A 12,089-nucleotide genomic window follows, 5' to 3' on the forward strand; every position below is an offset into this window, starting at 1 on the left:
ACGAGGAACGGCCCTTGTTCCAGGAACGGCCGTCTGTAATGCACTGTGGCTTTCAGCCAGTGCATCACTTAAGGGCTGGTAACCCGAGGCTTCCCAGCCAAGGGGAGAAATAAGCCCCTGGATGCTGACGTCACAACTTGGCAAAACAGGCCTTTCCCCACCAAGAAAGGTTGTGAATTGAGGGGAAACTTCTTACACAGACCTCCTAGGTAGCGGGGTTAAGATGTGTAGGAGTTTGAGAATTTAAAAACCCAGTAAGAGCTAATTCCAGGCATGGAGAAATCCCCTTTATCATGGAACGATGCTGTGTGTTGTGAAAGGAGGTAATAAGCAGGGATGTGATGGAGAGACTGGAAAGGGGGTGCTGTTGGGGACAAGAGGCCTTCTGAGGGGTGAAGTAGGCAGAGCCGAGGCTTTCTGCTGCCCTCACAGGCTCAGCATTGCAAAGGCTTGTTAAAGGACTTAGGTCAGTGCCTCCCAACCTTTTTGTTGAATCTGCCCCAAACAGACACAAAATATTTGTAGTAGAAATGATTGCAGGGCCGGGTATCAGAAGCTTGGGAGGCTGGCGGCAGGAAAGGGATGAGGTGAGGAAGGGAGGCAAGGCAGGTTTAAAAGCAAACCTTCCAGGCAAGTGGGAATTTCCCTGCCCAGCCATGCCTCAGTGGGCCACTCTTCTTGGGACGTCTGTGACCGTTGCCACCACCCCTCAAAGGCTGTGCTAGTTGAGGCGGAGGCCATTCCTACATGTCTGTTAGCCCCAAATTCTCTGGAACTTCCAAGAGCATGTCAGCTCTCCCTTCCCACGTAACTGTTAGAGTCGGATTCCCTCTAAGACTTTTCTTTTCTAGATTAAACTTCAGCTGTCTTTTTCTTACCCATCCTACACTCTCTTCCCCCAGGACCCCACTCTGTGCCAGGTGAGGCCAGGTAACCTGAAAAACAAATCCATGATACTCTGTCAGCCAATGTATCTCTTATGTCTGTAATCACAAAACAGGAAGAGGTTTCAGGGGTCAGCTCAACCCAAGTCCACATGTACACGTGGACAAGAGTGGGGCTCAGTGTCACACAGGTTGTGGTGGGTAAGTGAGGACTAAATGCAAGTCTCTGAACACTCAGGTGGCAGGGCTTACGCCAGATCCCGGTCCTGGGAAACGTCTCAACAGGCAGCAAATCAACAGGAACCAGGATAAACTGACCGTGCATCGCAGAAGGCAGCCTGCTGTCCCCTTTTCTGTAGCGCTGCATTGTATGGAAGGAGACCCTCCCCAAACCAGCAGGGCACCTAAGGATGCTAAGGAGGCATCTTAATTCGTATGAGAAGATGATAGTTTGTTGTTGTTCTCGTTTTGTGATGCAAGGCTCACACACTAAGCGGGAGCTGTTTTTCTCCTTATTTTTTGGTTGGTGGTATTTTACCTTCAAAGCTGTAATTCTGTGGATGTAACTTATTTCCAAAACCAAAGGATCCTTAAAGGAACAAATAATATTAAAGGGTGGTAGTATATTACATAGCAGCTATATCATTTACTATAAAGGAAGGAGTGAGAAAAAATTCAAGGCAGTATTATTGGTGTGACCATTTTGCAAGGAAATGCACAAAAACTCATATGATTTTTTAAAAATAAACTTTTAATTTTAGAATGGTTTAAGATTTACAGAAAAACCACAAAGATGGTACAGAGAGTTCCATACACCCCACACCCAATTTTCCATTATTAACATCTTACATTAGTGTGGTGCATACGACACAGTTAAGGAACTAATATTGACACATGGTTATTGACCAAAGTCCTTTCTTTATTCAGATTTCCTTTGTTGTTATCTAATGTCCTTTTTCTGTTCCAGGATTCCATCCAGGATATAACACCCTGAAAATAAGACGTAGCCGGACAATTAGCTCTAATGCATCTTTTGGAGCAAAAATTAATATAACACCCGGTATTATATCATATCATATATTATATTATATAAGACCCGGTCTTATAGTAAAATAAGACCGGGTCTTATATTAATTTTGGCTCCAGAAGACACATTAGAGCTGATTGTCGGGCTAGGTCTTATTTTCGGGGAAACAGGGCATTACATTTAGTCATGATGTCTCAGAAGGTTTCTCTTGACTATGACAGTTTCTTAGACTTTCCTTGTTTTTGATGACCGTGACAATTTTGAGAATTATTGGTAAATTTTTATCTTTCAAATGGGACTGGTCTGATTTTTTCACCCTTATGATTAGCCCGAGTTTCTTGGAAGAAGACCGCAGAGGTAAAGCACAGTTCTCAACACATTGTATCAGGAGTAATGCTATCAGCATTACGTACAGCTGTTGATGTTGACCTTAGTCACCTGGCTGAGGTTGTGTCCGTCCGGTTTCTCCGCTATAAAGTTTCCCTTTTTCCCCCTTTCTATACTGTACTCTTCGGAAGGAAGTCACTACACGTAGCCACACTTCAGGGGTAAGGAGTTATGCTCCACCTCCTATGACCCATTTTGAGTTAATTTTTGTGAAATGTGTAAGGTCCATGTCTACTTTTGTTTATTTCTCTTGCATATGGATGTTTAATTGCTTCAGCTCTGTCTAAAAACTATCCTTTCTCTATTGAATTGCCTTTGTGCCTTTGTAAAAATCAGTTGACTATATTTGCGTGGGCAATTCATTTGACACTGAAGGTTCACTTGAGAGTGATTCTTGAGAAAATTAGTTGAGTTTGATTTTATTTGCACTAGTCTGTTCATTTACTTTCATTGACATCTTATATCTCCACATATGTTGCTATCATCTTGGCTACTGAAAGTGGTACCTCTAAAAAAGAAACAAAAATCTTCAACTTCACTTTCCTCTTCCATGGGTGAGACTAATAGACTATGGGGGTGAGAAAGGGAATTTAGAAACCCTCCACTCTAACAATATTGTCTATCCTGTGAGAAAAGGTCCACGAATGCCTTGTTCAAGGTCGCACAGCTAGTAAGTGATAGAGCCACTGGCCAGTGACCTCAGTTACTCATCAGGGACTCCAGCCAGGCCTGCCACCCACATCGTAGCCTAGTTTAAACAGAGGCTTCTGCCTCTTTAGATCTTCCTCTCCAGTCACACTAATCTGTAGCTACCGTACTTCTCAGGTGACTGTGTGTTATCACCCACCAGGCCGAGCAGAAAACCAGCCCGGGGGAAATGATTCTGAGAAGCCAGGCGCTCATTACGCAAACTCCCGAGTCCTTGTCCCAGGAGGCAACGGGCTTATGTTTGATCTGTAGCCAAACTGTTCCTATAAAACCTCTTAATAAGCACGGAAAGGTTTGCTTCTGGTCACAGAAGAAACTCAGTGAGAAAATGCCGGCGTCGTATGTACATACAAGCCACGGCTGTTATTGGAAAAGGTAGCTCAGTGGGCAGAGCCTGCTGAACTGAGTCGGAAGACAGCTTTCACCTGAGAGAAACAATGGTGCACCTAACCCTGTGTGGTGCCTATGACGTTAGGTGACCACGTTGTTCTCAAGTAAATAGGCCGATAAAGAGGCAAGGGGTCACTCAATAAATGGAGACAAGGTTTTAACTGTACACTTGACATTCTGATCCCACAAACTTTCTTAAATATGTTAAGTGGATTTGTAAATCTGTGACTATTTAGGCCTGTATGTTAGACAGTTAGCTCACAAGATGCTCCCACGTCTTATACATCATCCAAAGCAGCAGAAATGATGTGGGACAGTGCAATCTATCTCTGTGAGTTGAGGGTTAATTTTATTCTTTTATTAAACTTCGGATCTACTACTATAATTGTCTTGCCAGTTCTTTTGAAATATATTTGATTCCTTTAAATTTCTCAATTACAGCCAAAATCATTCTATGTAACCACAAAAGCCATCATTTGTGAAGCACCTGATATTTGTTAAGCACCTAATATTGTGCCTAATAGTATCCTAGGCGCATTTATGCTCCTCATTCTCATGCGATATTCACAGCAATTCTGTTAGGTAGATTACATTATTATCTTAATTTTGTAGTAATTAGGAGAACAACAACAACTCTGTAGTTTACACGCAAAAAACCGTCATGCCTTCTGCTTACTGCATCTCAGTCCAAACTCCAACTTCTTACGTCCCTGTTCCAGCTGCGATTGAGTCATTTCATTAACTCATACAAAGGTAAAGATGATGGCGGATGCTTGGTTTTTCTGCATGAGAGAGATTGGAGAAATCAAATCTAGTGGTAGAATTTTCTGGCAGTGAAAAGTCATTATTGGGGAAGGGGGTACTGGAGACAGGCTGGGATTTCCCGCTGTGGAGGCCACTGTCCTTTCAAATACGCTTCTTAGCCATTTACCTGGGAAGATGGTAACCCGGGGGTGTGTGTCTGTCAGCGAGCACAGGGTACATCTGAGGACGAAGCCTGGCTATGTTCAGGGAGCGCTGCTGGGAAGAGCTGAGCCCTGAGCATGTGGTGAAATTTTCCGACGAAGTTATGTAGCCACCGATGGGATAAATGAATTAACTGTCGTTCTGCAGCTAAAAATTCACACATGGCAATTATAATAATTAGAGAGTATCCAGGAAGAAGTTTACAAAGTAGCTTAGGTGGTAGTTAATACTGAACGCTATTTTGGGTCAAATCTCGCATACTTGTTTTCATTTTCTGTTTTCAGTCTACTTAACATTAGACACATTTCTTCTCAGTCTTGCATACTTTCAGGCAAACGTTTTGGAGCAGCATGGATTCCAGAATACATCTCTGTGCAGTTTTGGCTGAACTCTCACATTCTCGTGGTTTGGGGCCACGAGCAAACAGAAAACATTTTGGTGACCTAAATAATTTGAACAGTGCAGGTTTTTAACCAATCTCTTTAACCAAAACATTATCTATCTATGGCTGTTGTAGTTGTACAGATGCATACTTCGTAAGAGTGAGGGCTCTGAGTTTGGACTACCCGAGTTCAAATTCTAGCTCTGCCACTTACTGGTTATTATTTAACCATCTTGTACAAATGCTTCCTCATTTGTAAAGTTGCGGGGGGGGGGGGGGTCCATAGTAGTATTTATTTCACAGGATTGTTGTGAGAAATCAAATAATCACTTAGAACAATACCTGGCACAAAACAAGCACCCAGTGCGTGTGAAATGCGATCATTCTGACTTTTGTGATGTAGGTGCACTCCACAGTTCCTATCTGTATTTAGTTTTAACTGATAGCATACATGCTTTTCATCTGTTTCTCCTGAGTATATTGATCATGCTTATTCTAATTTTTTTTCTGTAACTAAAATATCTGGATCAGTGTGTCCGTTTCTATTTTTTCTTTATGGTTTTTAGTAATTGATTCTGTCTCCTGGAATGCCTGGTAAGTTTTAATCCGATACCAGGCATTGTATTTTAGAAATTATAGAGGTTTCGGGGTGAAATCTTCCTGCAGAGGCTTTACTTCTTCCTCCCCAGGGAGCTGATCCCTCTGACACACTCAGAGATGGAACCAACTGGGGCTGATCACTGGGGTGTTTTTAGACTTAATTTTTAGAGCAGTTTTCAGTTCACAGACAAGTTGAGCAGAAAGTAGAGTTCCCATATGCTCCTGCCTCCACACACACACAGCCTCCCCCGTTCTCAACGTCTCTCACCGGAATGGTAGTTTTTTCTTTTTAACCAAGAATGGCTCTATGTTGACACATCATTATCACCCCGAGTCCGTAGTTACATTAGGGTTCACTGTTGGTGTTGTACATGCAAGTGTATAATGACATGGACCCATCCTACGGAGCAGTTTCACTCCCTGAAAATCCCGTGCCCCACCTACTCAGCCCTCCCTTCCCCAGCGCCCCTGGCAACCCCTGATCTCTAGTGTCTTCGTAGTTGTGCCTTTTCTAGAACGTCACGTAGTACATAAGAGCTTTTGTGAGGCTCTTTGCCATCTGATCCTGGAGAGTAGCCCTCTGCTACAGACTGAGTGTTTATGTCCCCCCAAATTCATAGGGTTGAAATCCTAACCCTCACTGTGATGGTACTGGGAGGCGGGGCCTCCGGGAGGGGAAGAGGTCCTGAGGATGGAGCCCTCCTGCTCAGGACCCCTCCTGCGTAGGGTTCCTGTTTTTATGAAGGAGACTGGGGAGAGCTCCCTGCCCCTGCCACCACATGGGGACACAGGAAGAAGATGGTCCTCTCTGAACCAGACACTGAATCTGCCTGCACCTTGATCTTGGACTTTCCAGCCTCCCAAAGTGTGAGAAATAAATGTTTGTTGTTTACGCCCGAGTCGAGGATATTTTCGTTACAGCAGCCAGGCCCAGCTAAAATAGCCTCCTAGGGTCGGTCCCGCCTGAGGGCCCACTGTGGCCCCTCCCTCCTGGTGAGTCTTTTCAGGGGGCAACACCTCAGCTTTAGTTTGCAGACTTTCTGCTTCATTTCTTAGTACCCTGCTCCACGCAGCATCAGAATTTGGGGAAGAGAGGTCAAGTGTCAGACTTGCTTTCCTACCCACCCCTCTCACTGGCAGCCCAGCCCAGCTTACAAGAGTCCAATTTTTCTCTCCAGCTCCCCCAAATGCCAAATGCTGCTGCTTCTCTGTCCCCTACTGACCTCCTGCCCAGACCTGTGGCCTGGATTCTCGGCTCTTTCTTGCCCAGTGCTCAGAATTGGCACATCCCCCAAGGGAAAACCAGCTGCACCGCGCCCCCTCTCCCCTCCACGTTGCTTCCTGCTGCAGTCTTGTCACTGAAGTCCCACGTCCCCCAGCTGTGCTTCCGACAGACGCTGCTCTGGGCTCTGACCAGCTTCACTACGCATTCTCAGTGAGAGCACTCACTGCCCTTCATCTGCGGGAGGGCGGAGGCCCTGACACGCGCCTGACAGAGGTGCTGTGTTTCCCTATTTAGCTGTTAAGATTAACAAACAATAGACACAGTTGAGCCGACCATCTGCCTATTCCACTCTCCACAGGCTTGACTTTGTGGATGATTTGTCCTTCACAAACATAAATCTGTACTTCAATTTAGCACATTGCTAGTTAATGTATTTGATCACCTGTCGTGTAAATACTTAGGAATTTTATATGAATTTTAAAATAAATATTTAGTAGTCATAATCACCATATCTGTGTAGCATATGTGAATTTCAACTTGCCAATAGAGATTTGGGGAAATGTAATTTTACTTTTTTATAACTCAATTTCAATCTTGAGCTCCGATTTTACTTAAATGGCAGAAACTTAATCTTGGTGAATTTGGGGATTTCCCTAGAATTGTGTTTAAGTAAGGAGGGACTTACAGAGCGCAGGGCACAGGGCTGGGGAGGGATCTAACGTCCAGTGTCATCTGCCCCTGACAAGTCCCCTGGGCATCCTCCTGCCTCCCCATGCAGTGGTCCAGTCCAGCACCTTTTGACCGTCTTATCTGCAAGGCCCCTTTCGATCCACTGGCTTCTCTGTGTACCTGCCTCCGTTCTTTAATGCAAAGGGAACTTTCCAGTGCGCCTGAACCATTCTTGCTGGATGAAATGGTCCCATGTGTCCAGGAACATTATGTTTTTCTGTAGGGCTTTGCTGCCTCATTGGAGCTGAGCTCTGACTGGCTTTTGGATCCGTCTTCGAGTCCTGGGGCAGACATAGACGTATGCTTCACAGTGTTTTGCTCCAACATGTTGCTTATGCCACAAGTTCTTTCAATTTTACTAAATACCTAGGTTTTTGAAGCTCAAAATCCAGGAATAGTTTGCTGCATGTTATCTCATGCATCCCCTGAAGCAATGATAACAGATTAGCCTAGCTGAAAGGGGGAAAATGAAACACTGGCGAGAAAAACAAAGCAAAACCTTGATTAGAATTTCTGTGCATTCATTCAATAAACCCTCACTTACTCGTTGAGCTTCTGATGTACGCCCGTCAGACACTGGCAGTCATGATGGATAGATACGGCTTCCAGATCGAATGGGGAACGCACACAAAGAAAGGCGATTTCAAGACTTCGGGTTAAATATGCCGGAGCAAACACACGTTTACTCACCTCCCTCCAGAAATGACGTAAAAGTGACTGTAAAGAGGATTTTTTTAGGCAGAAAAATGAAGCGCATGTAAGCGATGGAATGTTGGGAACTGGAAGCAGATGGACTAGTGGCAAAACTGATTTAACAATTGAAACCGAAACTGGCGGTAAGGAAAGCGGAGAAGGCTGAGTTTAACTACAGGGTCTCAGAAATATTTAGGAATATTGGAGTAGGGTGCCATGGTGCTGACACTGGGAGAGCTGATTAGTTTCAGGTCTGTAAGAGAAATAAACGAGCTTTTACCTTCCAGGTGAGAGAGGGGTTGAGTCTCCTATGGGAAGCTAGCTGAAAATAGAAACAAAGAAACAAGCAGCAGTAAAACAATCTCGCCAGGTTACCCTACATGGATGTGTACCAGTCTGTTCATCTTTTTTTATTATTATTATTTTATTACTCTATTTTAATATATGAGCAGATAGCCAAGGACTACCAGACATTTATGGAAAGCTTATGCCATGACAGATAGAACCAAATCAAACCAACAGTTGAAGAAAATAGAAACTATATATGGAGCAGAAGGAAACTTAAAAAACTATCAAAGAAACCCTGTAGTTAACATTCTCATGTGATAACAAGAAATGCACATCTGGGAAATGACGAGAGAAGGCTATAGAATGGAACTATTCAGAGAGCAGAATACTGCTGTTTGGAGTTAAATATAACAGAAAATTCCAGAAGCAAGTTTGGGAGATTAATTTGAGGCAATCTACCAGAAACTCAATCAAATGTAAAGAAATGGAAAAGGAAAATATTAAGAGTTCAGGATGCCCAATACCTGATAAGCAGGAGTTTCAGAAAGAGAGAATACATAAAGACAGGGTAGGATATTTTTGAAGAATAATCAAGAAGATTTCCCTGAGCAGAAGGACCCAAGTTTATAACTGAGAGAGCTCACTCAGTGCCCTGCATGATGCATGCACAGACAGAAACTCACCCTAAAGCATGCCATTGTGAAACTTCAGAACCTTTGAGATACAGAGAGATCCTACAAACTCCCAGAGATTAAAAACACAAAGCTCCAGATCAGAAGGGCACCAGACCACTGACCGCCCACATGGAAAAGCTACAAGTCAGTGGCAAATCCCTTAAAAATTCAGATGGAAAATGATTTCAAATCTTGTTTTCTGTTCTCCGTCAAATTTTCTAACAAGAGTGAAGGCAAATTAAAGACATTTCAGACAGGCAAGTTAAAAAAAAAATTTACCTTCCTTTTAGGAAAATACTAGAGAATTAGTTCCACAAAATAAGGAAATAAACCGAGAAGAAAGAAGATCCAGGAAACAGGACCTAAAACAGGAATGAGACAAAAGAACGTCCAGGCAGCTTGACCAGTCGTTCCACTCCGCCTGGGCTTGCGGGGGGCCCGATGTTGGACTTTCAGCTTTAAAACTGGGCCTGTCCCTGGGACTGGGACGCGTTGGCCATCCTATGTGTAGGGTTAGAGTGAGGGGAGTCCCATGTGGAGAGGGCTGCAGACAGAAAACAACGGGACCAGACAGGGAGGGGACAGCATTCCAGAAGGGAGGCTGGAAAATACACCCAGGGAAAATACAACACGCACACATCCGTGTGTGTGTGTGTGTGTGTGTGTGTGTGGGGGGGGGTCCTGGTGAGTTGGAATGTATTACATTCTTACAGGTTAATAAGCTGTAGGCACTCAGGCAGTGGGATTTTCAGATTGTTTAAGATCTTAGAGGAGGAACCATTCAGAGAATGACAGTGCCCAGCGTACGTGAGAGTGACTATTACACAATGTCCTTCACTGTCCTTCAGACACTGAGTCCCGCTCATCCCCTCCTCTCAGTTTTCCTCTTCCTTGAACGAACCCTCATGCTCATCTCATCCAAATCACAGGATTGCACAAAGGAGAAAAAGTGAACACTGTAGTTCCGCCCGTCACACGCCTCCTTCCCTGGTAGGCTGACTTCTGGGATGGGTACACCCATGCCCACCCACCCACCCAAGGCTTTCTGTGCAAAGCCTCCTTCCCACTCGCTTACCTCTGAGCCTGAAGTTAACAGAATTCTGCCATGTCACCCATTTGCTCTGCAGACTGCTCTAACTGGACAGATTCTGTGTATCTTTTTTTTTTTTTTTAATCACTGTACCCTCAGTGCCTATAACAGGGTCTGACACACAATACACTTGTTGAATGAAGGAAGAAAAACCCCAAGTAAAGAACCAATGCTGAGAGAACCACAAACTGACCTCAGAGAGCTGAGAAGCTGGCTGACAAGTCAGGCCTGCGCCGTGGAACAGTGCGATCATAGGGACTGCATTTTGGTTTCTGAGTGGGGTGGGTGGGGGATGACACCAACATGGAAGATGAGGGTGGGGTTTAGTGGTGAGACTCTTTGGAAGGAGAAGAGGGATGAGAAATTAAAACCAGTCTTCCTGCTATTTCTAGGCATTAAACAAGTGAGCTCATCTAATCCTAATCACCGCCCCTAATTAGGAAAAATTAAATTATACTCCAAGGTCACACAGCAGTAAGATCATAAAATACAACTTGACACCCCCCCCCCCCCCCCCCCCCCCCCCCGAGTCCTGTCCAGAATCCAGAATCCCTGTTGAGCATATACCTATATTCACCTGGTACCTCTCTTTTACAAGGTTTCCTTGAACTCTTGTTCACATCTTTCTCATCATTCTGAATATCAGTGGTTTGCAAATGGTTAATAGCAACCATTGTTAAAAAAAAAACCCACACCACAACGTATGCATTCATCCACTGAAAACATCCAATGAGCAGTTGCTAAGTGCTGGGTTCAGTGCTACGTGCAGCGGCTGCAGCGATAAACAGGAGACCAGACGTTTCTCCTTTTATAAGTGGGCTCAGTACTAGTATTACGGCTTCTTTTTACTAACAGCTCTGAGGATTAAAGAGCCTCCTAGTAATTTGACACTGTTGGCTCAGGATGCGGTTGTGAAGTACACGTGGACCTACCGGGTATTTCTCCTAAGGACACTATGACCACTTTAAATCTAAAGGGCAAGGATGGGAGCCACTACCTTCCGCTGGGATGGAGAAGTGATGCAAGCAGAGGAGGCAGAGAGATGCAGCAAGCTCCACACACTGCGATTTCGCCTCCCTTGCCAGTAAACACCCACTCAGCTGTGACTTGGTGAGGCCCCGCCAAGCGCGAGCGGCTCACCCGTGTAAGCAAAGGAGAGTCCCATGCAAAGAGCCACACTAGTTCTCCAAAACCTCCTCTTTAGTCCCCAAAGCAGACTAGAGTCTTCTCTCTTAATCCGAATCTTCACAGAGCTTTGCGTTTATCCTAGAATATCTTAACCGTGTCTAGCGTTGCAAGCTTTTGTCCTCTAGTCCTGTCGCGGGGCCCTGGTGGCTCCCCCCACACACACACCAGCACGTCTGAGAAGGGCGCTGTCTTTCTAGCTTTGCCTTTTCTGCACCAGCCTCGTCCAATATCCTGTAGTTCTCTCTCTCTCTCTTTCATATTCTCATATATTTTAAGTGTTTATGGAAATATTCCTATATTTATGGAACTAATGCAGGGCACGGATCAAATTTAAGTTATATTAAAGTTTTAGGCTGGTTTTGAAAATAGAAACTGACCCCAGGCAGAGGTTTTGAAATTTCCCACGTAAGTTACCAAACGGCTATACGTTTAAGAGAGGAAGAAATCGCGGACACTTGAAAAAGAAAACCCGAAATTTGAAAACAAATTGGGATACGGCCCGCAACGCTTCACGCTTTTTCTATTCCACCGTCAAAGACGCGCTGTCCTTGGCCGCAGTGACTGTCTCTTCCCGCAAAAAGACACCCGCGCACCGCTGTGTCCCAGCAGCCGGGTGAGGCCACCGTTTCCGCGGCCGCGGAGCGGAGAGCGTCCGGGACAGCTCCCCGTGCCCTTCCCGCAGGCGCGGCGGCGCAGGGCCTCCCGGGCTTCGCGGAGCGGCGCCCCCTCCCGGTTTCACTGCGGCCGCGGCCCCACCCGGTCGCGAGGCCTCAGACGGGTAGCACTCGCACGCAGGCGCACTGAGGCCGGGCCGGGGCGGGGCGGGGCGGGCCCGGGGCCGGGGCGGGGCGGGGCGGG

At 45.4% G+C, this 12,089-nt stretch overlaps 1 long non-coding RNA gene across 1 annotated transcript; it reads right to left on the reverse strand.

Moving 5' to 3' along the window:
• Positions 1-1,617: 1,617 nt before the first annotated feature.
• LOC141572764 (uncharacterized) lies at positions 1,618-6,772 on the reverse strand. The gene is made up of 3 exons (XR_012498245.2): positions 6,568-6,772; positions 4,328-4,509; positions 1,618-4,178 (listed from the first exon to the last, which is right to left on the reverse strand). It is a non-coding gene; the product is annotated as an uncharacterized LOC141572764 (long non-coding RNA).
• Between the last annotated feature and the right edge of the window lie 5,317 nt (positions 6,773-12,089).

This window comes from Rhinolophus sinicus, chromosome 15 (genome assembly GCF_057876585.1).
Source record: "Rhinolophus sinicus isolate RSI-liver-muscle chromosome 15, RSI-T2T, whole genome shotgun sequence".
NCBI classification, from domain to species: Eukaryota; Metazoa; Chordata; class Mammalia; order Chiroptera; family Rhinolophidae; genus Rhinolophus; species Rhinolophus sinicus.